General features: G+C 39.8%; 1 long non-coding RNA gene across 1 annotated transcript; it reads right to left on the bottom strand.

Annotated features, from left to right (window-relative positions):
- Positions 1-8,947: 8,947 nt before the first annotated feature.
- LOC140476765 (uncharacterized) lies at positions 8,948-21,248 on the bottom strand. The gene is made up of 3 exons (XR_011960600.1): positions 21,126-21,248; positions 10,193-10,248; positions 8,948-9,168 (listed from the first exon to the last, which is right to left on the bottom strand). It is a non-coding gene; the product is annotated as an uncharacterized lncRNA (long non-coding RNA).
- Positions 21,249-22,178: the final 930 nt, after the last annotated feature.

Here is a 22,178-nt window from a genome sequence, read left to right on the forward strand (position 1 = left end):
ACGAAGATAGGTGGACAGGCAGGTAGTACTGAGGAAGTGGGGAGGCTGCAGAGGATCTAGACAGTTTGGGAGAGTGGTCCAGGAAATGGCTGATGAAGTTAAATGTGAGCAAATGCAAGGTCTTGCACTTTGGTAAAAAGAATACAAGCATGGACTACTTTCTAAACGGTGAGAAAATTCATAAAGCCAAAGTACAAAGGGATTTGGGAGTGCTAGTCGAGGATTCTCTAAAGGTAAACATGCAGGTTGAATCCGTGATTCAGAAAGCGAATGCAATGTTGTCTCAAGAGGGTTGGAATATAAAAACAGCGATGTGCTACTGAGACTTTATAAAGCTCTGGTTAGGCCCCATTTGGAGTACTGTGTCCAGTTTTGGGCCCCACACCTCAGGAGGGACATACTGACACTGGAGCGTGTCCAGCGGAGAGATTAACACGGATGATCCCTGGAATGGTAGGTCTAACATACGAGGAATGGCTGAGGATCCTGGGATTGTACTCATTGGAGTTTAGAAGGTTAAGGGGAGATCTAATAGAAACTTACAAGATAATACATGGCTTGGAAAGGGTGGACGCTAATAGATTGTTTCCGTTAGGCGGGGACACTAGGACCCTTGGGCACAGCCTTAAAATTAGAGGGGGTCAATTCAGAACAGAAATGCGGAGACATTTTTCAGCCAGAGAATGGTGGGCCTGTGGAATTCATTGCTGCGGAGTGCAGTGGAGGCCAGGACGCTAAATGTCTTCAAGGCAGAGATTGATAAGTTCTTGGAAGGAATTAAAGGCTACGGGGAGAATGCGGGTAAGTGGAGTTGAAATGCCCATCAGCCATGATTGAATGGCGGAGTGGACTCGATGGGCTGAATGGCCTTACTTCCACTCCTATGTCTTATGGTCTTATGATCTTAAATGGAGAGAGACTGGACAAAGCTGCAACATAGAGGGACTTGGAGGTTCTTGTGTCTGATTCACAAAAAAAAGCATCCAAATTCAGTAGGTAATAGGGAGGTGAATAGAATGTTTACCTTTTTTCAAAAGGAAGGGAGTGTAAACATTGGGAGATCTTACTAAAATTCTCCTAGTTAGTTAGACCACAGCTGGAAAATTGTGAATAGTTTGGTCACTTTTCTAAGGAAAGATATATAAATTATTGAAGGCAGTCCACAGCACATTCATGAATGAATGATTAAAGTTATGGAAGGATTTTCTTAGGGGAAGAGGTTGAGTAAGTTGGCCATGTCTGATTGGAGTTCAGAAGAATGACAGACAACCTTAATGAAATATAGAAAATATATGCAAGATTGTTCGGGGTTGACAGTTTGGATATGGAGAGATGGTTTCCCCTTGCCAGACAGCCTAAGATAAGAGGGCATATACAGAAAAAGGGGTTCCCCCAGCTATGACAGAGGTGATGAGAAATTTCTTTTAGAAACATAGAAAAAGGAATAGGCCATTCAGTCCCAGCAAGCCTGTTCCACATTCAATGAGATCATTGTTGATCTGTGGCATAACTCCTGCTTTTAGCCATATCTCTTAATACCGTTGCTTAACAAAACATGTGTATTCTATGTCGAGTTCAGATTTAAAATTAACAACTGATCTAGCACCAACTGCCATTTGTGGAAGAGAGTTCCAAGCCTCTAGCAGCCTCTTTGTGTATAAGTGATTAGATTAGATTAGATTACTTACAGTGTGGAAACAGGCCCTTCGGCCCAACAAGTCCACACCGCCCCGCCGAAGCGCAACCCATACCCCTAAATCTACCCCTTACCTAACACTACGGGCAATTTAGCATAGCCAATTCACCTGACCTGCACATCTTTTGGACTGTGGGAGGAAACCGGAGCACCCGGAGGAAACCCACGCAGACACGGGGAGAATGTGCAAACTCCACACAGTCAGTCGCCTGAGGCGGGAATTGAACCCGGGTCTCTGGCGCTGTGAGGCAGCAGTGCTAACCACTGTGCCACCGTGCTGCCCATAGCTTCCTAATATCTCTCCTGAATGCTCTGGCCCTAATTTTTAGATGATGCCCCCTAGATGTAGAATCTCCAATCAGAGGGTAGTAAGTTTGTGGAATTCTTTACCATGAAGGGACGTAGATCTTGTGTTGTTAGGTATATTTAAGGTTAAGATAGACAGATGTTTGGTCAGTAAGGAAATCGAGGGTTATGTGGAAAAGGTAGGAAAGTGGAATTGAAAATGATCAGATCAACCATGACAGAGCAGACACAATGGGCCAAATCACCGACTTCTGGTCCTACATCTAATGGTTTTAATGTTTAGTGGTTCTTTGTAAAACTTATTATCAAAAAGAAGACTATGTTTCAATATAGCTAACAAATGCCTCTGCATATTTTAAGTAAATAATTTAAAATTGGGTTACTTATAGCTGGTGGATTGACATTGTGACTTAAACTATTTTTATTGTGATAAACTAATTTTCAGTTATGCTACTCAAATTAGGAGGCACAGTGGCACAGTGGTGAGCACTGCAGCCTCACGGCACCAGAGACCCGGGTTCAATTCCCGACTCAGGCGACTGACTGTGTGGAGTTTGCACATTCTCCCCGTGTCTGCGTGGGTTTCCTCCGGGTGCTCTGGTTTCCTCCCACAGTCCAAAAACGTGTAGGTCAGGTGAATTGGCCATGCTAAATTGCCTGTAGTGTTAGGTAAAGGGGTAAATGTAGGGGAATGGGTGGGTTACGCTTCGGCGGGTCGGTGTGGACTTGTTGGGCCGAAGGGCCTGTTTCTACACTGTAAGTAAACTAAACTAATCTGGATCAGATTACCTCTCTTAACAATAGCAACAGCTATTTTACAAAACAATTTTAAAATATATATTATTTATTAAAACGCATCCTGGTTGTGCTGGTCCAGGCCGGTTTTGCATTTGAAGAAATGCAATTGCTTGCATTGCTTGGAAACTCAAAAAAAAAGTGCATTTCTCAAACTGGTGCAGTTTAAATGTACAATGGAGTGAAAGCAGAAACACTGAGTCCTGCTTTTTGCATGTTTATTCCCTTACACTGCTATTGCACTAGCCTTTCACTAGATGGAGGTTTCCTCAATCTAGTGAAGAGTCCAAGATACAATTGCCACAACCCACATTTCTCATTGACATCATCTCTGTTCCTACCCCCATCCAGGCCAAGTTCAAAGAATGAGAGTTTCCTGCTTCTAACCAGTACTGAAGGAGTGTAAATTTATGTTGTCAAATGATAAGTGATGCTGAAAACAGGGTTACAAATTCTAATGTATTGTAAAGGGGCTTTTTTAACTTCTATATCCTTTCAAAGACCTGCACTGTATTTATCCCTTAAAATTCTTCCTTAAAACTTCAAAAATGTGTGACATTAAAACAAGAAATGTACTCATTCAACTGGATTTCTTAAACATGCTGTGCTTAATGACCTTAAGTGATGGTTTGAAACTTTAATTTCTGTAAAACGAATAAGATAAAAAATGAGTTAAAAAAGAGAAAAACTGTAAGCTTCACAATTTCATTTTCAATTTTTTCTGATTTTCATGCTGGTCATACATTTTTAAAGAATATTCCATTATATTTCAATGCTATTCTCTGGAAATTTTAAATATTGAAATACATTTTAACCTCATTTCTGTGTTTCATTATACATAAGAAATTCCAGCTATATACTTGTTCCTTGCCCTAACAGCAAAAGGATCATTTTGTTTTTCGCCTTCATTTCAGCAGAATTTAGAAAATCTTTTATTTTTTATAGATTTTTTATTGGAAATTTAAAATTTTTACAAGTTTACAAAAATAAACAAAACTCTCAAGTACAGAGATTGATATACAATTAAATCTTAAAAAAATAATAACCAAAATTTAACAAAAGAAAAATACCGTGAGAAAAAAAACAAAAATCAACTAACTACTAATCTAACCTACAACTAACCAGAGTGTATAATTAAGTCTCTTACATTATTCAAATAAGAGAAAGAAAAAAAAATGGATAACACAGAAATTGGATAGTGAGATACATGCTCGGAATGTGTTAACATCAAATGTAACAAAACCCGTATTCGTGCGGGATTCCTCTCCCAAGGGGCTCCAGACCAGCCAGGTTCGCATTCTCAATTAAATAAAAGCCCTTATTAGGATAGCCGAAATATCTGTATTTATATAATTCAAGAAGGGCTGCCATATTTTATGAAATAATTCGGTCTTTCGGTGCACCATATTTGTAAGGAAGTCAAGGGGAATACATTCCATAATTAATCTGTGCCAATTTGAAAGTCCGGAAAGTCAGCCATCCAGTTTACCAAAATATTTTTCCTTGCACAGAGAGAATAGAAAATAATCTCTTCCCATGCATATCCAGGGAGGGTAAGTTCGAAAAGCCCAAAAGGAAAGATACAGGGTCCACTTTAATTTCCGTTCCTAAAATTTCTGTCAGGGTACTTGCTACTTTAGTCCAGTATCTACGGATCTTATGACAGGTCCATAGACAATGTACAAGAGTGCCCACCTCTATTTTACATTTGGGACACATTGGAGATGCTCCTGCCTTAAATTTTGCCAATCGATCTGGTGCTATACGGGCCTTACGAAGTATCTTCAGCTGGATAGCCTGAGTTCTGTTACAGATGGTGATTCTTCTGGCATTTTCCCAAATGTCATTCCATGTTTCTATAGAGATTTCTAGTCTCAAATCCTGATCCCATGTTTTAAGCAAATTGTCCATATCTCCCGATACTTCATCATGTAGTAAATGATAAATAGTACTGACGGAAGATACCCCCGTTGGTCGTAGCACTCTACATTCTCTATCTGATTTATAAAGACTATCTAATAACGTAGTCTTCTTCTGTATATAATCTCAAATTTGGAAGTATCGAAAGAGGTCTCCACTAGGTAATCCGAATTTCTGACACAGCTGTTCAAAAGACATCAGGACCCCTCCTTTAAATAGGTCCGCTAAACATGAGATACCCCTGGATCTCCAGACTTTAAAAGTGGCATCTGTAAACCCCGGTTGGAATCCCCATGCTCCCACTATCGGAGCATAGGGGGATGTTTTATGTGAGTTGCCCTCATTTTGCCACATTATATTCTAAGCTTTAATTGTGTTTAGTATTATAGGGTTTTTACAGTGATCTGTAATGATTTTCCTCTTGTCTGAAAATAAAAGGTTAATAAGTGGGCATTTTACTTGAGAAGCCTCGATGTCCAGCCAGATTGATTGCGGGTCAGACAAGACCCAATCAGCTATGTAACTTAATAGGGAACTTAACTGATATTTCCTAAAATCTGGGAAGTCCAATCCTCCCCTTGCCTGTGGAAGCTGTAGCTTCTTCAGCTTAATGAGGGGCCGTCTATGATTCCAGATAAAGGAACCCAACCAGCCATATAATTTACGTAGTGCCAGCCTCGGCAGTATCACCGGAAGCACTCTCATAGGGTATAGAAGACGGGGCAGGACATTCATTTTAATTAGTGCTATTCTACCCAGCCAGGAAATTGGAAGGTCTCCCCATCGCTGGAGATCCTGCCTTATCCTTTCCAGTAAATGCACAAAGTTAGCCTTGTATAACTGACCAAACACTGGAGCAATAAAAATGCCTAAATATAAGAAACCCTCCAGGGACCACCGAAAGGGAAAGTGGGATCCGTCCACTGAGTGGGGTATCATAGCAAGGCCACCCATTGGCATAGCCTCCGATTTTGAGAAATTAATTTTATAACCTGAGAATGTACTAAATGTATTAATAACTTGGATTAAGCGAGGCACGGACATCAGAGGATTACTGAGGAATAAAGGAACATCATCTGCATACAGGGTTATTTTATGTTTACCTGTACCAATCCTCGGGGCCGTTATATTAAGATCAGCCCATATAGCTTCTGCTAGTGGTTCAATTATCAGTGTAAATAACAATGGCGAGAGAGGACATCCCTGACAGCAGCCCCTACCCACACTGAAGCTATCCGAGCCTAATCCATTGGTAACCACAACTGCTTTGGGATCACTATACAATGTTAAGACCCATTTGGTAAACACCTTTCCAATGTCAAACCTTTCCAATGTGTAAAACAAATATGACCATTCAACCCTATCGAATGCCTTTTCCACGTCTAATGAAACTACTACTCCTGGTATCTTACCCTGATGGCAGGCTTGAATCATATTCAAAATCCTTCTAATATTATTGGATGATCTACGGCCCTTAATAAACCCTATCTAATCCTCCTTTATGATATGTGGCAGTACCCTTTCTAGTCTCAATGCTAACATTTTAGAAAGGATTTTAAAAATCTACATTTAGCAAGGATATTGGTCTGTATGATGCCCAATCCTCTGGGTCCTTTCCTTTTTTAAGGATAAGAGAGATATTTGCCTCTTTCAACGAAGACAGGAGATAGCCCTGATTGTATGCGTAGTTATATATGTCCATAAGTGGACCAGCTAATATTCCTGTAGAATTCAGCTTGAAAACCATCTGGACCAGGTGCCTTACTGCTCTGAAGTTGCCTGATTGCGTCAAAAATTTCTTGGACTGTTGTGGAGTTAGGTCCGGAAAGGTCAAATTTTTTTTAAAAATGATTGCATCCTCCTAGTCCTGTCTTCACAATCCTGCGATTTATATAAATCAAAATAAAATTTTCGAAAGATTGCGTTAATCCTTTTATGATCATGAGTCAAAATACCCGTACTTTCCTTGATAGATGTGATAGATTGAGGGGCCTTTTTTTTCTTTGCAAGTAATGCTAAGTATCTACCCGGTTTGTCGCCAAATTCATATAACCTTTGTTTTGCAAATAATATTTCCCTCTTAGCCGTTTGGGTAAGCGTGGTGTTTAGAGCTGCCCTAAGGGCCGTAACCCTTTGCAATTTGATAATAGAAGGTCCATCAGTGTTTGCTGTTTCAGCTGCTTTTAAGTGAGCTTCGAGCAGATGCTGTTGTTCTCCCTTTAATTTTTTCTGGGTTGCTAAGTACAAGATGATCAAACCTCGCGCGTAAGCTTTGATGGTCTCCAACATCATTGAAGGGTTGCTAGCCGTACCTGAATTAATTTCTAAAAAAGTTTTAAATTCTTGAGAGAAGTATTTTACAAATTTACTATCTTTCATCAGGAAGGGGTCCATACGCCAATGGCGGAGGGGATGTCCCATTGTTCCTCGTCTTGATTTCCATATATACAGCAGAGTGATCGGAAATTGCTATACTACCTATTTTACAGGATAATATGGAATTTTTAAAAATCAAGGGGGCAAAAAACATATCAATTCTGGTATGACATTTATGTGGATTGGAGTAAAAAAGAAAAATCTCTGCCCTGTGGATGAAGACATCTCCATACATCTACTAATCCTAATTCTTTGTTCAAATCCACCAATTGTCTAGATCTTGGAGATACTCCTGCAGTAGTCTTGGGAATTCTATCTATTTCCGGATCCATAATACAATTAAAGTCTCCCCCTATAATTGTATGATGGGTACCGAGAGCCATCAATTTTGAGAAGGCTTCCGTTATAGATTTAAAAGGATGTGCCGGGGGGGCAATACAAATTTAAAATCCCATATTCCTCTCCATTTATAAGGGCTTTAATCAGAATATATCGTCCAGATTAGTCTTTTATCTGATTTAGGATTCTGAAAGGGAAATTCTTCCGAATAAGAATAACAACTCCCCTGCTTTTTGAGCTAAAAGAAGAAAAAAAAGCCTGATTAAATCCACCCTGTCGTAATTTCAAGTGTTCTTTATCCAACAAATGTGTCTCCTGTAGGAGAGCTATATCAACCCTTTCTTTCTTGAGATTTGATAATATTTTCTTCCTTTTGACTGGCGAATTACTCCCCTTGACATTCCAGGTGCACCACTTAACCAGTTGATCAACCATAATCGTCCGGGCAAATCTGAGACCCCTCGGGAGGGAAAACCCTATCCAGAACATCCCGAGCATAGAGCATGTAAATTTCACAAAAATAAAGGCTCTCTAATACATTCACAACAGTATAATAAAAAACTATTTGTAAATTTAAAAAAACCTAGTTACATGGAGATTTTCCCCCTTGTTCCCAGGAGGTATCTCTTCCTTGCCAAAGGTCCATCATATCTTCTCCTTACCAGTGCCCCGCCCTTGACCCAGGCGCTCCTCAGTAGGATGAGGAAAATTCAAATATACTACAGAGCTAGAGTTAACAGTGAGCACCCACACCAACACCTGGATATATTTGGTAATGTTAATACCATGTATAAACATATATAACTATAAACTTACAAGCTCAACAAATAATAATTAAATAAAATAATACAAAATAACAAAGGAAAACAACCCTGCTCCTAGAGACAGAAGTAAAATAGAATAAGGTAACCACCTCCCCCCACCAACATTAACTAGACTATAATAGAATAATTAAAAAAAAACCAAGGGGGGGAGAAAATCATTAAGTAGAGAACAAATAAATAAATCCCTCTCCCCAACCCCCAAGATAATATTAAACAGTAAGGTAAAAAAAAGGGGATATAAACCAGAGTGGGGGGAAGGCAAACCAACATCAATTATCTCTTACAATTTATCTAAGAGAGTCCAAAAATTCCTTGGCCTTTTCCGGCAATCCAAAGTTATACACGGATCCTTTATGGTTCTCTAAGGTCCGGACTCGCTGTTCGAGAGTCCGGACCCGATCCACGGCCGATTGCGCTGTAATTTCGGAGGTCGCGGCCTTTAGCTCCGCCCCTCCGACTCAGCGCTCGATTTCCTTAATGTCTCGGTTGTGCTTTTGCTGCGCGGCCGAGAGTGAGTCCCATCGACTTCGGGATTCTTCAATAAAAGCATCGATCTTCGCATCCAGTTTGGAGATGATTTCCACAAGGCTCGCTACCGTAGGTAAGTCCCCCGGGGCGGCTGCGGATGCCTCTGCTGCAGCTGGAGAGGGTGGGGGAGGGGGTCCTGCTTGCTGAGAGCTGCGGGCTCCCTTCCCTTTAGTCATTTTTACTGAAGATTAAATTGTTTAAATTCAATACTAAACAACTAATTAAATTAAACAGCTATTTTAAATGATTTGGTGAGTGTGGTGGGGATGGGTGACCCACTTTGCCCAAGTCTTGGGAGGAGCACTATAGACTCAGACTTGCTGGGTTGCCGCCATCTTGGATCCCAGAAAATCTTACTATGAAATTTGTGTTGCAGCATCCCATCTGTAAAAGTAAATGAAAATCATGAATCCAGTTAAGTCTTTTCAGAGTGTAATTTTTCTCATTGATGACTAAGTGATGCAATTTCTCACTCTTATAAAGGCAGTTTAATAATGAGTAAAACATTGTTAAAAAACTGTTCTTGTTCTTGTCTTGTTCAGCTGTTGCTCCATTGATCAATTGTGAAGAGCTGGACTTTCACCTGGTAGAGTCAACACACAGTTAGCAAGTCAGTTATGCAACTGTTGGGAAATTAGGAATTGAAGGGAATTTCAATGTAAGTTACCATTGACAGTCTTGATGCAAATTTCAATGCGAAGTGTGCCAGCGATGGCCTAGCCATGAAACTGGTAGCACTATTGCCTCTGATTCACACTGTTTTAGGGCTTGAGTAGTTAAAGTCTACAGTGCATTAACACTGCTGGACGAATTGTCTTTTAGGTGAGACTTGAAATTAAGGTCCCATCTGCCTGCTCAGCTAAATATCAATGATCCCTTGGATCTATTTTGAAGAAGAGCAGGGGACTTCTTTCTTCTGTCAATATCAACATCACAAAAAACAGATTATCTGGTCATTACCACATTGTAAACCACAGGGAGAAATGTTGGTAAAGTATAGCTGGTAGTATGTGATGCTGACACAAGCAAAGGAGGAAATTGCAGCCTTATATGGGTGAAGGAATGTCTACTTTGATCCCTGAAGTAAACATGTTCTGGGTGAGTTTCCTTTTGACTGTAAGCCTGTATCATTTGCTCCTATTCATTCCCAATGGAAACCTAATTATACCTGCATCCAATTAATCACAATTTAGTCTTCACTGAACTTGTTCACATGTACAGAACTGTGTGGAAATTCCTTCCATCATAAACAGATGATATGAAGAGAAAGCTATTTAATATTTCAATTTAAAAGAGACACAAAGGAAACCACTTGAATTTTTCAGTGAGTTTTGAAGAGTATCAATGTACATATTCCTTTCTCAGCTTACTTCAGCATTTATTTATGTTTCAGTTAATGTTTAAATACCTGCTTATATTTCTCTTCCTCCCCCAGTTAATGTTCGTGTGTTTCCAGACCCGAACCTGGGATGGAATGTTGGAAAGACAAAAATAAGAAACAACAAAAACGCTTACCAATGTAAAGTGAAAAACGGCAATGAAGTAAAATCTTGCTGTGAATTCTCCTGAAGATAGCAAGTTGGGAGGGAAAATAAGTTTATCCAGGCTGAAGGAGTCAATAGTTTGGGATGTGAGTTTGACGCACTGTAGTTAGCTGGGAATTGCAAGAAATTGTCAACTGACAAAGGATACAAAAGTCAACAAGATGTCAGTATTTCAGCAATTGACAGCTCTTTGGTATAGTTTTCAGGCAATTTAAAGAAGTATCATCCTTGGAAAACATGCATCACTGGCATAACGCCCATTGACAATTGCCCTCGATATACTGCTGTAGTCCATATGGTGTATCTACACACAATGCTGTTAGATGGGGATATTGGCTCATCAATGATGATGAAGAAACAGCTAATATTGGATGGTGTGCAATTCAGAGGGGAGTTTGGAGGGAATGCTATTTCTATACAATTGCTGCCTTTGCCTTGCTCGATTGTTGAAATGCAGGTTTTGAAGGTTTAGGTATGGATGTTGAAAATCTGATTGACCAAATGTCCATTTTAAACACCACTTAATTTTCCTTTCAAATAAAGCCAATGGCCCATGAGTATCACCCCTTTCCTTCCTTCAAAATTTCTGGATTTCACACTCTGTCCACTAACACCTCTCCTTCTTCCTCAATCTGTAATGTTGGCGGCTTACCAATTCAGTTGAAGTGAGGCCCAACCATGAAAGTATTAATCAGCATTTAGCAACAAAACCAACTTGTTTTTGCTGAAATAAATGTGTAAACTTGAAAACAATGGCAACATTATCTCCATTTACAGTGTCAAGATGCTTAACAGAATAACTGGTCTTTATCACTTTGCAAAAGCTAAAGATTTTGTAGAAATATGCAAATTTTCAATTTACCTGTCTTTTAGACCCAGGTTTCTGCACTTAGCAATGATTGCTATTACTTATTATTAAATGACTTCTAGCAACAGGTATTCAATTACAAAATATTAAAATATAACTCTACTAGAAAACAACAACCTCCTTATAAAACACTCCTTATTAAAAGAAAGGACAACAATTTCCTTTTTGAGGTCCAATAACGTCTGATCCAAATGTTTACAATTATAATTTGTTCAGCTACCTGGGAGCCGATCAAATAATTGTTGGCAGGTCGAAGGCTTTGTCAGCAACAACTGATCACCACTCCAGACCAATTCACTACTTATTGCTGACTGAATCTCTCTTCATACATACCTCAGGCCCCAGGTTGTTTGTAGTAACCTCCCCCACTGCTTGAACAAAGAGCTGTGCAAATAACCCTTACAATGAGCATCAGGTAACTTGGTGTTAAGAAATGAAGTAATTCTTTCTAATCCTTGGTTTTTATAACCCTTTTCTCATTTCAGGACCTCTACATAGTTAGATGATTGGTTTTGACAGGCGCAGACTCGATGGACCAAAGGGCCTATTTCTCTGACTTATAGTCATTAATGATTCTGTGACTTTTTCTTCCTTTCTAATCATTAATTCAGTCTAGATATGTCCCAGATACATGCAACTAACCGAACTGTAGCATAAAAACTTCTTCAACCATCCTTTCATTTAGCTCATACATGAATTAGTTATTGCTGTCTCTATGGTTGTGCACTCATATCTAAGAAGACAGAAATAAAGCTTTCAGATAAGTTGGAGCTTTTCAGAACTAATGGTTGTGAATCTGGAAAAGTAAATTGTAATTTAGATGTGTGTTTATCCAAATTCCTTTGTATTAGTAGAGTATGTGACTTTTAAATTAAATTTTTAATCTCCTCGTCTGTTTTGTAAGATTTTCATAACTTTCTCAAACGAGCATCTTATTTCATTGTGAAACATCTGTTTCTTAGTTTCTTTCTAAGTTTCAGTTTTAAATGTTATGTGGTCATATAAGCAAATGCCAAGCGACTGATAACCCAGAATAGTCATAACAAAACAAGTTGGTTAGCAAAATAGGTGGTTTGCAGACAGAAGAAAAAACAATCATTAAAAGCATATTGTAACCAGAAAATCCACAACTTGGGAGAGCAGAATTGAGTCAAGAGTTGAGATGCTTTCAGAATTTGAGATGCAAGTTTGATAAGTATCTTCCGTGGTTGAGTTAAGCAGATAATCCACACGTAAAATAATTCCTCTTCAACCCCTGTAGCAATTTGGGGTAGTCTGGATGAATTGTTCCTGGCTGCCTCAGACCTCATCTTCAACTCACTCTTATCTCAAAGCCCTTTAATAAGATGTCACCTCCCATTTCTGTACCCATCTCTCTTGCATTTCCTTAATTGAATCATCAGATCAATCATGCCCTAGTTGAATTACAGACCAGGCCTGAATGGCTGAATGGCCTTCTCCTGCTCCTTTCTCCTATGTTTCAAATAGGCTTCTACAGTACAGAATGGCCTGAATCAAAAGTCACAAATAACCTTTCCTCTTCAAACTTTCTGCACAGTCATTTGACAAGGTGAATCATGCCACCTTTACCCCAAATCTCTCCTTTGTTGTCTAGTTAGTAGGATATTTTTGATTCAGTCTCAGGATGTTGATGTCACTGGTATGACTGATATTGCCCACTCCTAGTTGCTCTGAGCACTGCATTGTGGCTGCTAGACCACTTCACGGGACAGTTAAGAATCATCTGCATTGCTGTGGGCCAGAGGTTACATATTGGCAGAGACTGTATAAGGATGGCAGGTTTCCTACCCCAAAGAACGTTAATGGTAGTGAACCAGTTGTGTGTATATAAAAGTCTGACAGCTTCATGGATACCTTTACTGATAACAATTTTATTTTCAATAATTTTGAATGCTTAAATGAACTCATGTTCTCCGGATTATTAGTCAAAGCCTCTAAGCAGCTTAGCTATGTTAAACTGTTGCATTCATGTGATTACCTTCATTTGTTTCCTGTCTTACCATTTAATCATAACAAATGTATCTTTAACACTGGCTTATCTTCCTAACTCCTTACCATCAGTTGAAAAGATTCACTTTGAGTTTCTTACCTCTTCTTTATTCCTCTACTGTCCTTTGTGACATTACTCATTGGCTTTGGGTCAGCTTTTTAACTTGTGTGCTGATGAAATCCAGCACTAACATACCACTACCCTACTGGATCCCTTCACTGTTTCTACACTATCAAACTGCATGACCGATGTTCACTTTTCCAATGAGCTGCATTAGAAGACTAGAGCCCTTATCCTTAGTCAAAATTCTATATTCTCGCCCTGGCTCAGTTCAACTTGGCCAACATCACATTTGCCCCATGGCAAAGGCTATCCACATCCGCCTCTGTGACATTTCCTATCTAAGGTCCACCTCAGCTGACCTGTATCTGAAACCTACATTTGGATATCTGCCCCTTTGACATCAGTGATCTCCAAGTCTATGTGTCATCATCCATTCTCTGAAAAACTTACATGTCATCCAGCACACTGCTGCTTGTTTCAGAACCTTCAGCGAGACCCACTCCCTTATCACTCAATTCTATTAACCAAATCTGGCTTAATCAGCCAATACCAGACAGTTATATCTTTCTATGATTCTCACTCGCTCTGTAAAGTCTTTTTGAACTGTAATTGCTACATCCACCTTCCCCAAACCCTTTAACCATCTGATTCCACCCTCAGAACCATACAATTTCTTTCATTGTTGCTGTAAAATCTAACCCTCTACCCCACCCCCACTACTTCTGAGAGATACATTTAAAGTCTTAGTTCAATCTATCCTTTAATACTGTCCTTAAACTCACTCTTTGGTCATTCTTTGGGAACTCCTCCTTTTTCTTTCTTTATTGACTCAATATTCATTTTTCCCTATTCATGTGTGAAACATTTTCTTTATGTTAGGCATTGAATAAATAGAGTGGTGCTGGAAAAGCACAGCAGGTCAGACAGCATCTGAGGAGCAGGAAAATCAACATTTTAGGCAAAAGCCCTTTATCAGGAATAGATGCAGGGTGCCTGCAGAGTGGAGAGATAAATGAGAGGGGGTGGGGGTGGGGAGAAAGTAGCATAGAGTACAATAGGTGAATGGGGGTGGGGATGGAGGTGATAGGTCAGAGAGGCGGGTGGGGGAAGGTAACAAAGAGTACAATGGGTGAATGGGGGTGGGGATGGAGGTGATAGGTCAAAGAGGAGGGTGGAGTGGATAGGTGGAAAGGAAGATAAGCAGGTAGGACAGGTCATGAGGGTGGTGCTGAGCTGGAAGGTTGGAGCTGGGGTGAGGTAGGGGAAGGGGAAAATCAGAAAACTGCTGAAATCCACATTGATGTCATGGGGTTGAAGTGTTCTGAGGCGGAAGATGAGGCGTTCTTCCTCCAGGCATCAGATGGTGGAGGAGCTGCATGTCCTCAGCAGAGTGGGGGGGAAGTTGAAATGTTGGGCCATATGGCAGTGGGGTTAATTGGTAAGGGTATCCTGGAGATGTTCCCTAAAGCGCTCTGCTGGGAAGCGTCCAGTCTCCCCAATGTAGAGGAGACCGCATCGGGAACAATGGATGCAATAAATGATATTGGTGGATGTGCAGGTGAAACTTTGGATGTGGAAGGCTCCTTTGGGGCTTTGGATGGAGATAAGGGAGGAGGTCTGGGCGCAGGTTTTGCAATTCCTGCAGTGGCAGGGGTGGTGCCAGGACAGGAGGAGGGGTTGTTGGGGGGGGGGGGAACCTGGCCAAGTAGTCACAGAGGGAAGGGTCTTTGTGGAAAGTGGAAATGAGTGGGGAGGGAAATATATCCCTGGTGGTGGGGTCCGTTTGGAGGTGAGGGAAATGTCTTCGGATGATGTGGTTTATGCAAAGGTTGGTAGGTTGGAAGGTGAGCACCAGGGGAGTTCTGTCCTTGTTACGGTTGAAGGGGTGGGGTTTGAGGGCGGAGGAGCGAGATGTGGATGAGATGCATTGGAGGGCATCTTTAACCACGTGGGAAGGGAAATTACGGTCTCTAAAGAAGGAGGCCATCTGGTGTGTTCTGTGGTGGAACAGGTCCTCCTGGGAGCAGGTACGGCAGAAGAGTTGGGAATATGGGATGGCATTTTTGCAGGAGGTAGGGTGGGAAGAGGTGTAATCCAGGTAGCTGTGGGAATAAATACAAATGATTATAGTTAGGCCTATTTGATCTCACAACTGCAGAGAGCATATTAGGGTCTTGTCATGTAAGCGGCTTTAGGACTCCAGAGCAACCTTGAGACAAGGTCACAGGGCTGCTCCACACTGGGTATAAATATGATAGTGTGGCTGGAGTTAGGTAGAGTTAGGTTGGAAGATGAAGGATAGGTAGAGCTTAGAGAACACTCATAAAAATATAACAATAAGATTAAAGGTTGATATTTTTCAGATTACCATGTGAAGAAACCTAAATTTGGAGACTGTTCTTGACGTAGCCTTCTAGTCAACCAAACACATGGATATCAGCATAGAACCACATGTCAAATGAGATCTAAGGTCAGTTGTTTCTTTAAAGACCCCTTTTTGAATTTTAATTTCCTTTTGTCTTCATATGTTAGAAAATATGAGATGATTTATTTCCCTCCTGTTTATATTATTTTTAATTTTAATTTAATGGCTATAAGGGGCAGCATGGTGGCTCAGTGGTTAGCACTGCTGCCTCACAGCGCCAGGGACCCAGGTTCAATTCCAGCCTCGGGTGACTGTCTGTGTGAAGTTTGCACATTCTGCCCATGTCTGCGTGGGTTTCCTCCGGGTGCTTCGGTTTCCTCCCACAATCCAAAGATGTGCAGATTAGGTGAATTGGCCATGCTAAATTGCGTTACATGCATTTGTCAGAGGGAAATGGGTGTGAGTGAGTTACTCTTCGGGGGGGTCGGTGTGGACTTGTTGGGCCGAAAGGCCTGTTTCCACACTGTAGGGAATCTAATCTATTTTATTAAGAAGGCAAGATTAGGGATTCCCCTACTCGCAGTATATACATAAGGATACTGCTTACCCAACATCATTCAGTTGATTTGGCTGATAGACTGGTTACATGCTCTGCATGAATGTTATCATTCAGATTCTTAATTTCAGTGTTGCATTAATATTGCTTGATACAGAGGAAGTAAAATGCTACCGTCTATGCAAGTAACTAATTTCTTTAAAAGACAGGGCTGAATTTTTGCAGAAATCTGTGAAGTGTCAATTTTGGAACATTTCATGGAGGGCATCTTTCTGTGGGCCCTAATGATATTTCTCATGGTACTGCCCAAAACTCACTCCAATAAGATGCACAAGACCTCTATGATGTCTCCCCTGCTATTTTCCCTTTTGTCAGAGGTGGAAGTACTCATTGTAACCAAGGGATCCCAGGATTCCAGGTGCCAGTGACATTTTTAAAGCCCAGCCATGCACAAAGTCAAGTGGTACTAGCCAGGAGGTCCCCTTCCCCAGGCACATAGTGGGAGGGAAAACGAAATACATATTTCTCAGGGTACATGAGTAGTACGGCTCAAACATCATTGCAAGCACAAGTGCACATTTCAAAATTTATTGCTACGATAAGGACCTAGCTACCCAGTTTTTCCATCCTCAGTGCCCTGCCATCTTAGAACCTTGTCTCAGGGAGTTCTACTCTTTCGCAAATGCCCAGTGTAGGCTAACATCTTCTCATTGTTCAATGTGGCACCATCAACTTTGAAAAGACTTCAAGCAGTTGAAAACATTGACTTTTATTCAAAGTGCAGAAGTGAAGTAAAACAAACAACATTTATCCCTGCGAACAGACTTGCATGGCTTGCCTTTTGAGTGGCAACATATTTCCAGTGAATCAATCTACTGGAATCAGTTTGGAAGAAGGGTCACTGAACTCAAAATGTTAACTCTGTTTTCTCTCCAAAGATGCTGCCAGACCTGATGACTTGCTCCAGCAATTTCTGTTTTTATTTGTTATTGGAACCGGGTATCAATAACATCTGGTAATGCTTGATACTGTAGCCCTCTGTCACACCAAAAATGATGTTGCCCCATTCCATGTCTTCAAGATTCCTCCTCAGAAATTAATTGCTGCGCTCTGTGATAGGACCTCCTTTATGAAGTCTATCTTCCTTGATTTGACTGAGGACTGTTGACAACTGTGATAAGCTTCCAAGTTTTGTGTCTGCACTGAACGGGAAGGCATGTTTGTTTGGTGTGTGGATAAGATGGGAAGGTGAACATTAATGGGACAAATTTTGGCTTCAATAAGCCTTTGAACAAGCAATACACTCCTTTCTTTAGCCGCTTGCCACTATTTAGCACGAATGTCGCCTCACCACTTGGCAAAAGCATAAAGGATGCAGCAAGATGGTCCCAACCTCAAGATTTCCCTACCAGACTTCTCATCCAATTCTTTCACAAATCTGACAATTGCTCATATCATACAGACCTGTATTAGATACTGCCCCTGGGGTACTGAGCACAGCTTTGGTCTTTTCATTTGAAAAAGGATATAAACATATTTTTAAAAATTTCATAGGAAGTCCACTCAACTCATTTCTAGGATGAAGGGTTTATCTTATGAAGGAATGTTTGAATAGACTAGGCTTTTACCATTGCAGTTTGGAGAATGAGGAACGATTTTATTAAAAGAAATAAGTTCCTGAGGGAACTTGACGATGAATTCTGAGAGGATTTTTCTCTTGTCAGAGAATCTAGAACTTGGAAACACAGTTTAAGAATGAGAAGACTTTCTTTTAACATGGAGATGAGGAGAAATCCTTTCCCTGAAAGGATTATTATTCTGTGAAGTCCTCTTCCCCAGAAAACAGTGGAAGGTTGATAGATTTTTGCTAAACTTGGGGGATGTGATGGTGGTGGGCATGTTGATGGGGCAAGGGGCAGCAATGGGAAGAGAGAAAGTGAGAGCACTCTAGGTAGACAGGAAAATGGAGACAATAATGTTATTGATCTTATTAAATGGCAAAACAGGCTGACAGGTCCTACCCCTGCTCGTCAATCCTCTGTTCTTATTAATCATCAGGACACTGTTATGTGCAAACATGGGAAAAATCATTGGGACAATGTCATTTTCTTTTCAGTTTTCATTCAAAGTTTTTGTGTATAAGATATAAATATATCCTACTTGAGTATACTGGCTGTTTGACTCATAGTGAAGAATCAGCTGACCAAATAACAAAAAGTCTATATGTTGCCCAGTTGGTTGAGGGAATCCAGGTACCAAGAAAATGGAGGTATTGCATGAACAATGGTGCAATAATAGAGCTCTGTCAGAGAGAGGCAGGAATTCACAAGATGAAATCTTCAGGAATACAGAGTTGGCAAACATAATGCAATGAAAGGGTTATGTATCGTCAAGCTCAAAACAGACAACATTAATCATAAACACTGTTCACAACATAGGAAACAAAAGGCTTTCTAGTTTTTGGACTCCAGAAAATTTTTAACGCTACTTTGTGACATAACAACAAGTATCCTTTGTGTGTGCAAATCACACAATAAAAAAATCCTTTGGAATTAGTTGCTACAACACAGCATGGATTTGGGTGAGTGTATATTAGACATCTGAAAACAATTTCACATTATTGATTCAGCTAGTAACAGCATGATCTTTGCCTTTAATGCAACATAATAGTGGGAATAGCTCCCTGTGGTCTGTAGAATAGCAGAGTACATCACAAAGATTAAATAAAGTGGAGCCATTAAGAAAAGTGAAATAAAAGAAATGCTGTTCTGAGCAGTGATTTCATTGGTTAAAATTCCATTATAAATGGTGCAACAAAGACTTGATGTGCACAATGTAATTGCTGATTAGGAAGGCCACTGGACACATTTTAATTTTATCTGCAAGGTTCCTACATATTCCTCATCTATCAAGGCATCTGGATATTTCTTCAATAACTGCAGGGTATTTGTCCTTACGACTACTTATGAAAGTCTCTTTCAAGTGTTGATCTTCTCTTGTTTGGAGTGAAGTAAATCCTTCTTGCATAACTTAAATTTGCCTCGCAGTTTGAACCTATGACCATTTATCCTACTGATGTAACTTAATTTAAGGTATCTGCTGGTGGCTCAATTGGCAGAACTCTCACTACTACATTAGAAGGTTGTGGGTTTAAATCTCACTGTGGGCTTTGTGCACAACACTCAAGGTTGATACTCCAGTGTTAGCGAGGGAGTATTCCACTGTTAACATTATCTTTGAAAGGCAGCAAAGCTAAGTTGAAACCCTCGCTGTCTTCTCAGGTAGGTGTAAAATGTTTCATGGACTTTTGTGACAAAGAGTAGGAGTATTCTGGCTAAACAGCATATATGGAGAGAGAGGAAGCTAACATTTTGTGTCTAGATAACCCTTCATTAGAACTGAAGATCTGATGAAGAATCATCTAGACTTGAAACATTAGCTTGCTCTCTCTCCATGGATGCTGCCTAACTCGTTGTGATCTCCAGCAGTTGTTGTTTTCAGTACAGATTCCAGCATCTGCAGTAATTTGTTTCAACATAGTGTTCTGGCTAATATTTATCCTTCAATGAAATAAGCTTATCAGTACATCAACGTTGCCGTTTGTAGCAGCTTGTATAGATAGGTTAACTCCCAACTTTCATACAGTGACTACATTTTTGTTGTCTATAATGTGATTTTCAAATGTTTTGTGCTCTTGAAATATGACTCATTAATATAAGTCTTTCTTAATTTAATACGGTATTTGGGCTGACATTTTTGATTCTCTCATATTGTTCTAGTGTTATCTATTTGTGTGACCTTCCAATATTATGTACATTGGCTGTTACATTTCCTACAAAACAGCAGTGATTGCACTATAAAAAGTATTTCATTGGTGGTAATGTGAGCTGAGGTATCCAGTGATTGTGAATGGCACCATATGGACATCTATAGATGCTATCATATAATTTGCTCTAGGTACGGTCACAATCCACTTTGGAAAATGTTCAGATTCTCAAGTCCCTGGAAGATTTAATCAAATTACTCAAAAATTCCACTTTGCTGTCTGATGAACACAGGTTAGTGCAAAATATTGACCAGATTTTTGTTCTTAATAATAATTTACTAATCATTACAACTACAGACAAACAAAACTATGAATCGTCATTCTACAACTCTGCTGGATGAAACTCTGACCCCCTTAAACTTCTACGCATCACATAGACAGACACAGAAAAGCAAACAACCATCAATGTTATTGGTAAAAGGAAAACACTATTAGGGAAACATTGTTGCATAACACCAGTTCACAGGATTCAATGAGGTACCCCTTTTGTCTCCCAAGCCATCCATTCTCCAAATTTATTTCCATGTTCTTTTGGTATTTTGCTGTAGGTATAGGGCAGTTGCTACACTAATTGTCCATCTCTCAGTTAGTGGTTATATCCTACAGCTTTTAGGAAATGGTGAGAGAGATTAGCTAGTTATCTTTTGGATTTTGGTTGCTTCATTGTAGAGAAAGAGAAACTGCTCAGAAGTCAGTTAGGGGGTTGTTGACATGCTGATGACTTCTGGCTTCTACAACCTACGTTCATTCTACAAACCAATCAGTAATCTATCTCTGAGTGAAGCCTACTCTACACACAATGAAGGTGAGCGGCATCTTGATCATCTGCTTCCATTGCTTGAATAAAGCAACATCATAAACACAGGACTCAAAATTATGATTTCTCTCCACAGATGCTGCCAGAGCTACTGAGATTATCCAGCAATTTCTGCTTTTGTTTCAGATTTCCAGCATACAGAATTCTTTTGCTTTTTTTTTTGTTCATTAGTTCCAGTAGCTTGTTTTAAAAATGCAGCAACTTGTTCCCAGGTTAAAACAGTCCGCTTCTCATTTGGCCAACACTTCAAAATAAAGAAAGATTTACAAAGAAGATGCGGCCTTTACAAACCTGCCTCGGTACATGTATAACTTGCAGCTTGCTTCCCTCGAGAAGATCGTACTTTCAAATTCCATTTCAACTATCTTGAGTGCAAAACCCAGGCGGTGTTCTCAGTACAGCATCAAGGCAGTGTGGAAGTACTCTCTCACAGATGAAATGTTAAATGGAAGCTCTCCCTGATGGATGTGAAAAATGTCATGGTGCTGTTTTAAATTTGTAGGTAGGCTCAATGAAAAAACAAATTAAAAAAAATATGTTTTAAAATAAGCCAGAGTGAAATGAAGCTAGTTATCTGATTACCCTTCTTTTTTAATCAAGAGGTATATCTGAGTAATTGGTATTTTGGTTCTTAGTTAAATGTTGTTAGATAATTATGACTATATACTATTCAATAATAATCCTGATATTGAAGAACTAAGCTGCTGTAATAGAATAAACATTTGTCATTTTTGTTTCACAATGATCTGTCTAACTTGAAACTAAGTTGAATCAATTGTTCCTGACTGCTTATTTCAGCATAGCATAACATAAAATGACATGGATTAATCATACATTTTTCTTGGCTAATGTGTGCAACTATTATTTTGTTCCATGGATAATGTCAATCAGATGTTGGTAAGGCTGAGAGCTTTGGAGAGGCTTTGCAGTTCTATCTGCATAATATGAACTAGATGAAGACCGTTCAATTCCTTCAAGGTATCAAGTTTCCTTTAGGAAAGCAGCTCAAACGTCTTCAATGGGAAAGATGGTGAAGATTAGAAGGAATCTTCCTCAGTCTGTTGCAAAATGCATCTTGTAGAGGCTTTGGGAATCAATGGTGGAAATGTGAATGTCCGTTGTATCCCTGACCTGTTATCCACTGGGTGGGGCAGAAGAGGATAGATATGCTTGGATTTTAAACTGACTTAACAAAAATAACATAACATTGATGCACCCCAAGGTAGAAAATAGTCTTTTAAACGAAAGAACATTGTACACTATTGACGTATTTAACAATTAGATTAAATAAAGCCTTGTGGACATAAAGTCAACAATATTCCCATTCACTATATTTTGTGAACT

This window comes from Chiloscyllium punctatum, chromosome 5 (assembly GCF_047496795.1).
Source record: "Chiloscyllium punctatum isolate Juve2018m chromosome 5, sChiPun1.3, whole genome shotgun sequence".
Classification (NCBI taxonomy): Eukaryota; Metazoa; Chordata; class Chondrichthyes; order Orectolobiformes; family Hemiscylliidae; genus Chiloscyllium; species Chiloscyllium punctatum.